This window comes from Neoarius graeffei, chromosome 6, assembly GCF_027579695.1.
Source record: "Neoarius graeffei isolate fNeoGra1 chromosome 6, fNeoGra1.pri, whole genome shotgun sequence".
NCBI lineage: Eukaryota > Metazoa > Chordata > Actinopteri > Siluriformes > Ariidae > Neoarius > Neoarius graeffei.
In genome coordinates, this window is record NC_083574.1 from 87443554 (window position 1) to 87450979 (window position 7426).

The 7426-nt window shown below is 43.8% G+C and overlaps 1 pseudogene; it reads left to right on the top strand.

Annotated features, from left to right (window-relative positions):
- Positions 1-2020: 2020 nt before the first annotated feature.
- On the top strand, positions 2021-3885 carry LOC132888338 (zinc finger BED domain-containing protein 5-like; annotated as a pseudogene).
- Positions 3886-7426: the final 3541 nt, after the last annotated feature.

Sequence of the window (7426 nt, forward strand, 5' to 3'; positions counted from 1 at the left end):
TGGATAAGAGCAACATACAACATACACAGCCTGGGGAGCAGTTGGGGGTTAGGTGCCTTGTTCAAGGGCACTGCTGGTCCAGGGACTCAACGCTACGTTCACACTGCAAGGCTTAATGCTCAATTCCGATTTTTTTGTGAAATCCGATTTTTTTGTGAGGTCGTTCACATTAACAAATATATGCGACTTGTATGTGATCCTCAGTATGAACGAAAAGCGACCTAAAAGTGTTCCGCATGCGCATTGCAGGATACGATGACGTCACACGCAGTAAGCATGGCCAGTGTTTACGGAAGTAAAACCGCCCGGTTGCAGTATGACCCATCCAATCTAGCTTGAATAGCTGTATCCCCCCAAATGGAAATCAGCTCCCTAACCTCTGCGTCCTTCCATTGAGAAGATTCAGAACCTTCACAGCCCGAAGCGTCCCTCGCATTGATGTCATGCGCAGGGGCGCAGATACGTTTTTTGAACTGGGGGGGACAAAAAACTGGGGGGGACAAAGCTGCCAGCAAACCAACCCCAACCCCGATATGCCTGTCAAACTTGTTGTGGGTTACTATAGCAACCAAGCTCGAGCTCGCAACCTGTGCAGTCTGCGCAGCTCAACCAACCGAATATCAGTCTTTGTTTTATGTGAATTGTTGCAACTATGTATACACTGCTGTGCACCTCAATAAACCGAATGATAATTAGTCTTTTGATTTTTCCGTGAGGTTTGCCTTATGCAAAGTGTGTGGGGGGGGGGGGAACGAACGAAGTGAATTTAAATCTGGGTGGGACGAATCCCACCCGTCCCCCCCTCTATCTGCGCCCGTGATTATGCGCCATGTTGTTGTAACTTTTTTTGAGAGACCCGCCGCCTACTTCAGCGCAGAATAGTGACGTTTGTGGCTTGTTGATGACGTGTAAGTCGGATGAATGCGACCTGGCGGTTCAGACTGAAGTCGCATATGAAAAGAGCAGATAGGAATCGGAATTAGGACCACATATCCAAACGGCCTGGGTCGGATTTGAAAAAATCGGATCTGTGTCGTTCATATTGTCAATAAAAGATCGGATACAGGTCACATATGGGCGAAAAGATCGGATTTGAGTCACTTCAGCCTGCAGTGTGAACGTAGCCAAACCAGCAACCTTTTGGTCCCAAAGCTGCTTTTCTAACCATTAGGCCAGTGATTTTCAACCTATGGGCCGCGGCCCTCTGGTGGGCTGTGGAGGCATTGCAAGGGGGCCGTCAAATCATTTTCTAAAAATCTTAATATAATATTTGTGTGTGCCTGAGTGTCCAAAAATAATAAAAAAGCGCTACCATCTCCTTAATTATATTTGTGGTTTTCAAAGTAAAATGATGAACGTTGCAACCCCTTAGGGTGATGATACACGGGGCAACTTTTTGGGCAATGTTGCCGAGCAATGTTGCTGGGCAATTGCGTTTTGACTCTTTTCTATTGAGATTGGGCAACATTGTTTCTTTCTGAATGGTTTTGATAATCTCTGGCAACTTTTTGAGATAAGCCAATCAGAATGCGAGTATCGAGTCATGTGACCTCCGGTGAGGTTCGGATCAGAAATTTCAAACAAATATGGCGGCCGCTCAGTGTCAGTGGAGTGAAGAGATGGAGAGACTCCTCATCTGTTTTTACGCCGGTAAGTTGTTATTTTAATATTCTATATGGAGGAATTTACCTCACCAAAGCTCTAAAAAACAACAGACAGCTTGATTAAATGGTCACAGCAAAAATTAAGACATCGATTTTTTTTAGCTAACTGTAAACTGCCGTTGCTAACTGTTGTTGCCCATTGTTAGTTGCCCTGAAAAGTTGCCCTGTGTCTCACCTAGTTGCCCGTTGCCAGCAACATTGCTCGACAACATTGCCCAAAAAGTTGCCCCGTGTATCATCACCCTTATTGGCTGTTGACTCGTTACAATTCGCGGCAAAGTCAGTGTAAACAGTGGTAGTTGTCATGGTGAGGATACAAAGTTAAGCTAGTTTAGGTGCCAAAAAGGTGCATCAAAATGGATAGGTGGTTAGCAACAGCGAGAACTAAAAGAAAGGAGATTCCAGAGGCTGAGGGCGAGTCTACAAGTGATCATCACCCTGCCAAACAGAAAAGAAAATGCCTAAGAAAATACAGTGATGAGTACTTGGGTCTTGGATTTTATTGGACTGGCTCAGAGGCTGAACAACTCCCGCTGTGTCTGGTATGCTCCGAAACACTTTCGAATGAAGCCTTGAAGCCCTGTAAACTGCGCCGTCACCTCCAGACAAAGCATGGGGAGTACGCAAACAAGCCACTACAGTTCTTTAAGAACAAGCTCAAAGAAGACCAGAGCAAGAGAAAAATAATGGAAGGTACTGCCAGGGGCAGTGACAATGCAAAGGCTGTGGAAGCGTCATATCTGGTCTCCGAGCTCATCGCTAAGACGGGAAAACCACACACTGATGGAGAGAACTTGATTCTTCCAGCTACTAAAAAGATAGTTGAGGTGATGTTGGGAGAGAAAGCAGTGCAGCCGATCAAACTCCTTTCACTGTCGGATAACACTGTCAAGCGCAGAATTGATGACATGGCAGACAATGTGCTACATCAGCTGATAGAGAACATAAAAGGGAGCCGTTTTTATGCCATCCAACTGGACGAATCAACTGACATTGCCAACGTATCAAATCTGCTTGCCTACATCCGATACGAAAAGAATGGCGAAATAAAGGAAGACCTTTTATTTTGTAGACCTCTGCCAACCCGTTCAACTGCTGAGGCAATTTTTGACATTTTGAATACTTTCGTAGTTTCCAATGGTATTGAATGGTCCAAATGTGTTGGGGTGAGCACTGATGGAGCGCATGCAATGCTGGGCCAGTTAGTCGTGTAAAAGCGGTGGCCCCTCAAGCGAGCTCTGTCCACTGCAGTATACACCGCGAAGCACTGGCTGCAAAGAAAATGCCCCTGAATCTGAAGACTGTTTTAGACCAGGCAGTCAAAGCCGTTAACTTCATCAAAAGCCGTCCACTGCAAACACATTTATTTTCCGTGCTGTGTGGAGAGATGGGCAGTGATCACCAGCAGCTGTTGTTACACACAGAAGTGCGATGGCTCTCAAGGGGAAAGGTGCTGACGTGCCTTTTCGAGCTGCGGGATGAAGTGCGCGTGTTTTTTCTCGACTCAAAGTTTGAACTCGCACACTGCTTCAGTGATTTTGAATGGCTGGCTAAATTGGGTTATCTTGCCGACATTTTCAGCCATTTAAATGCTTTGAATCTAGCTCTTCAGGGATCCGCTGTTAACATGTTCAAGGTCCAGCACAAAGTGGAGGGAGCGATAAGAAAACTCGTGCAGTGGGATAAGCGTGTCGACCAGTCAAATTATGACTCTTTTGAAAACTTGTCAGATTTTTTGACAAAGGAAGAGAGGCAGCTTCCCATCCATGTGACTAACTCAATCAAAGAGCACCTCCAGGGTTTGAAAACACAGCTGTGCGAATACTTCCCTCCCCTCGATGCGCAATGCAGTTGGATCGAAAATCCATTCGGCGTTCACAGTGACGAGGCCATTGCTGCCCTGAGCGCAAAAGAGCAAGACAGTCTTCTGGATCTCTCCTGCGACACCGCATTGAAGCTGGTCTTCTCACAGAAGCACCTGATAAACTTTTGGCTTCATGTTGCTTCTGAGTATCCCGATCTGGCCGACAGAGCTGTGAGATTTCTGATGCCTTTTCCGACGACGTACCTATGTGAGTGCGGGTTTTCTGCACTAGTGGCGCTGAAGACAAAGTACAGAAATAAACTGAATGTTGAGCCAGATCTTCGACTTCGACTGTCATCCATTGTGCCAGACATAAAGTATCTGGTTGGCACCATGCAACATCAGCCTTCACATTAGGTGCAATGCATTGGTTTTGCTTCATTGCAATTATTTTCTTGACAGAATATATGATGTTGTTGAGTAATGCACACTGACCTTCCTGCATATTAATTCAGTTCAGTCTTAAATATTCTATTTTCACATCAAAATAATAAAATGTTACACTTTTATGCGGTTACTGCATTTTTCATAATAGTTCTATTCAGTCCTAAATGTTCCATTTTTAATATTAAAATAAAAATTGGTCTTAAAATGCATTAATTTGCCTTGGTATTATTTATTGGGTCAGTGGTGGGCTGCGGACATTTGTGAGATCTTCAAGTGGGCCCTGACATAGAAAAGGTTGGGAACCCCTGCATTAGGCCATGGCTTCCCCACAACTGGCTGGTGCTGCTGTGATTAATAGATTGAGTTGAGATAGTACACCATTCCTTCCACCCATGGACCAGAGCCAATCCTGTTCCCATGGATAGCTGTGGCATCATTCGGATCAAAGTGACCAATTTCTGTCATGATGCCCTCAAGGAGATGTTCAGTAAGAATCATTTCTTAGCTGTTTACTCCTTGTGATTGCATCACTGAACTTCTAGCTGGTGCCACCCTTTCTGATAGGGGCATATACTGTACGAGGGTACTTCAAAAAGTTATCGGCCTCACCCAGAAAACATCACAGGAAAAAATTTGTTCTTGCATTATTTTTCAACATAGTCTCCTTTAACTCCAGTGCACTTGGTCAACCGATGTTCAAGCTTCACTATCCCTTCGTGGAAGAAGGTCACATCTTGAGCCTCCAGATACTAATCAACAACATGGATGACTTCATCATCATCATCATCATCACTCTGAAAAGGGGGACCATACAAATGGGATTTCAGTTTGGGAAACAGATAGAAGTCAGATGGTGCCAGGTCGGGTGAGTAAGGCGCATGGGGCAACGGCTCAAAGCCACATTTGGCTGTTTCTGCCCCTGCCACCTGTGCTGTGTGGACGGGCACATTGTCCTGGAGCAACATCGTGCCAGTTCAAAGCTTTCCTCTCCTTCTTTTTTTGATTGCTTCTTTCAGTTGAGTTTTTCTGGACAGTGATATAAGGCTTTATAGTATACAGTTATGCCCCCAAATGGGAGTTATGCCCCTTGTTTCCAGGTGAGGCTGAGAACGTTTTGAAGTACCCTCATACCTACATTCTGCTCCTAACAGTAAAGCTGTAGGGGGTAATCAGAATGTTCTTCAGCAGGGCTTCAATCAGAATGGCAGGTGTTTTTGCTCTTTGCATTGCCTAGTGTTACTTTTACTGCTACCCTCTGTCTTTAGCTTCAATGGCCATAGAGAAGATGAATAGCTTATTTATGTCTGTGAAGGTTCTCAGTCATCCAGGTCATCGTAGGTGCTAAAGAAGGCAACTGGACTTGCTTGAAATCCTTGAAGATGTTTCACCTCTCATTTGAAAGGCTTCTTCAGTTCTGTCTGACTAGTGGGGAGTTTCAGGTACAACCATCACTGAACAGAGGAGGTGGTCTGAGACACCACTTATCAGCCACCTACAATGCACACTTCCCAGACAACTAAATACACATCCACACCAAGACTCAGCTGACTTCAATGACTCACATGATGGCAGAGAGAGCCAATGGCCCACAGATCACCCTAATGACCCTCTAGGCTGCTAACACCATTCAGACCTGGCCTCCAGTGACCCTAACATCTACAGGATGACTGACAGGGTCAGTGACCCATGTGACCTCAACCACTCTCCTTAGGGTTGCTTTTGGTCCACTAGAGGATAAATACCTGAAACTCCCCACTAGTCAGACAGAACTGAAGAAACCTTTCGGATGAGAAGTGAAACATCTTCAAAGATTTCAAGCAAGTCCAGTTGCCTTCTTTAACATCTATGGATAGTTCATTTCCCGATTAAGTATTCACTACCATTTGGAGAAATCATGAATGCCATATGGGTTTGCATCTGTCTTCCAGGCATTTGTTGCCAGTGATGTGAGACATGCTTAACAGACAGGTATTAGTATTTATAGGTGATATTCTCATCTGTTCTGCCACTCAGTATATACACGTCCAACATGTTCATCAAGTTCTCAAATATCTACTCAATAATCATTTGTACACAAATGGGAAGTGTAAATTCCTCCAAACCTTTGTTTTGTTCCTTGACTATATTATAAAGTCAGAGGGCTAGCAAGTGGAAGATAAGTTACCAGCATTTATGGACTGGCCAGAACCTTACATTTATACATTTTTAGCCTTTGCAAGCTGTTATCATTGGTTCATTTGTCATTTTGGCGCAACTGCCACTCCTCTTACTCTCTTCAAAGGATGGCCTTGCTATCTTGCCTGAACTCAGGTGCAGCGCAGACATGTAAAACTCTGCAGGAATGTTTCACATCTCCCTCTTTGTTTCAGCACCTCACATTCAAAGTCATTGAAGATTTTGGTGCTGAGATTAGATTGAGAATAGTGATCCCCAAAATGGGAGTTATGCCCTTTGTTTCTGGGTGAGGCAGAGAACTTCTTGAAGTGCTCTCATACCTACATTCTGCTCTTAACAGTAAAGCTGTAGAGGATGAAGTTGTGGGGGATGTCATGGCCATATGGTTAGAGAAGCATCCTTGGGACCAAAAGGTTGTTGGTTTGATTCCATGGACCAGTAGGAATGGCTGAAGTGCCCTTGAGCAAGGCACCTAACCCCCAACTGCTGCTCTGGGTATGTTGTATGAATCCATTTTTAAAAAAAATACAATTTCTTACCATTGTTGTTACAAGAATATCAAGGTAGATCCACTCTTGAGTAGTCATAATGATATTTGCTTTCCTGGAGAAGCCAGTGTCATGAGTGACACTTGAGTCATATATTGTATACATTAACTGGTACATCAACTGAGTTTCACCAACTTTACATGTGTGTATCCTGGGGATTTGTCATATCCCATTCCACCTCTACTCCTAACTCAGTTTTCCTGGCTCAATTTTCTACCTTGAAGGCTTTTTAATCACCTGGCCAATCAATTATCATCAACTGTTGCAATACAAACCTGGTGTATACTGTATACCTTATATGAGTTTGACTGTATTAAAAAAAAGAAAGGCTTCCACGGAATTTTGGGTGTTTCTGGTTTTCCAAAGGGATTCCACTTGGAACCTTTCCTGAAAGGAAAAACCTCTTAACTCCCAGAACTCTTGGGTCCACACAGTATAATCCCCACTGTAGTAACTACATATTTTTCAGCAAGAAGGGTACATGGTAGATTGCAATATCTCCACCAAGCCACATATTATCAATATCAAAATCAAATCTCTTGAACCTAAGATAATACTAAGGCTGTACACCAAATTTCATCCAAATCTGTTCGCTAATTTTTAAGTTACGTTGGAAAAAGACAAAAACCCTGGATCCGCATACATATTCGAATTTGTATCAGAAGAAGAACTTTATTTATCACATGTACACTTGTGAAAGCACAGTGAAATTCCTCTCTGCATTTAACCCATCTGAAGCAGTGAACACACACATGAGCAATGAGCACACACATATACCTAGAGCAGTG